We start from the raw sequence: 1,381 nt of genomic DNA on the forward strand, positions 1-1,381 counted from the left end.
CTAAAACTTAATTTTATCTCTATTTTTTAATTTTTATTTTTCAATCTCAATCTCCATCTCAATTTTCCTTTTAAACATAGTTTATACTATAAGAAACGTTTCAAAGGTACCATATAGTCATTAGAGGCATGGTGATTAATTATGCTATAGAAAATAGTTAATTAGAGCAGTCCACATGTACACTAAAAATTTTAATTTGAATGGAGTAACTCTCCAAAGTTGTCTTCGACAACCACATCATACGCTAAAATCATTTATAAAATTTCAATTACACTCATTATATTTCTAATATTAGTAAAATTATATCACGTTAATCTCTAACTCTTTTTCTATTAATGATACGTTTAGACAGTGTCAAAATTTGAAACAAAATTTTGGGAGCAAAAATTTAACATAAAAATTTAATAATAATATTTAGGAATAAATATTATTTTGATTTCTAACGTTGAGGGTCAGAATCAAAATTATCCCCAACGTAATTTTGGATTTAAAATCATCCTTAATATATTTTTTCGTATTAAAATCGTCCTTTTAATTTTTCTGGACAAAAATGTCCTTTACTACCATCAACACCTATACCTTCACCATCACCGCCACTTTTATTCCCACCATCACCACCAGCACCTTTACCTCCACCACTATTATCTTTACTCCCACCACTACTACTAGCACCTTTACCTCCACCACCAAGAAAAACAACATCAATAAAATCAACACAAATTCAACAAATCTAGAAATCAGAAATTCAACAAATCAACCCAAATTCAACAAATCCAGAAATGAGAAATTCAACAAATCAACCCAAATTCAACAACCAAATCAAAAAACAACAAATCAAAATTAGAAGCAGAAGCAGTCACACAAACAAAAGCAGAGGCAGTCATAGAATCAGAAATAGAAACTCAAATAGAAGCAGATGCAGAAGAAGAAGATGCAGATGCAGAAGCCGTAGCTGCAGAAGCAGATGCAGCAGAAGAAGCAGAAGAAGCAGATATAAAACCACCGGTGCTTGGCCACCCATCAGCAGCGGCGGCGACGCATTCCACCCTCGGATCCCTCTCTCTCCTCGGCCACCCATCACCCGCGGACCGGTGACGGAGCGTGCGCGGACCAGCTCAGCCTCGGATCCCTCTCTCTCTCTCTCTCCTTTGCGCGCCGCCCTCCTCGTGTTGGGCTCTTCTTCCCGGCGACGCACTCCACGGCGGCAGAAGCATGCATGAACGGTCCTCCCCTCCACCAACGCTCCCTCTCTCTTTCCCCTTTTCTCTTCTCCCCCGTCGAAGCCCCTCTCCTTTTTTCTTTCTTCCGGCGACGGCGACGGCAGCTCCAAGCTTCGCCGGCGCCGTCCCCTCCCCCCTTCCCCCTCTTCCTTTTCCCTTTC

The sequence above is a fragment of the Arachis ipaensis genome, chromosome B06 (assembly GCF_000816755.2).
Source record: "Arachis ipaensis cultivar K30076 chromosome B06, Araip1.1, whole genome shotgun sequence".
In the NCBI taxonomy this organism is placed as follows: domain Eukaryota; kingdom Viridiplantae; phylum Streptophyta; class Magnoliopsida; order Fabales; family Fabaceae; genus Arachis; species Arachis ipaensis.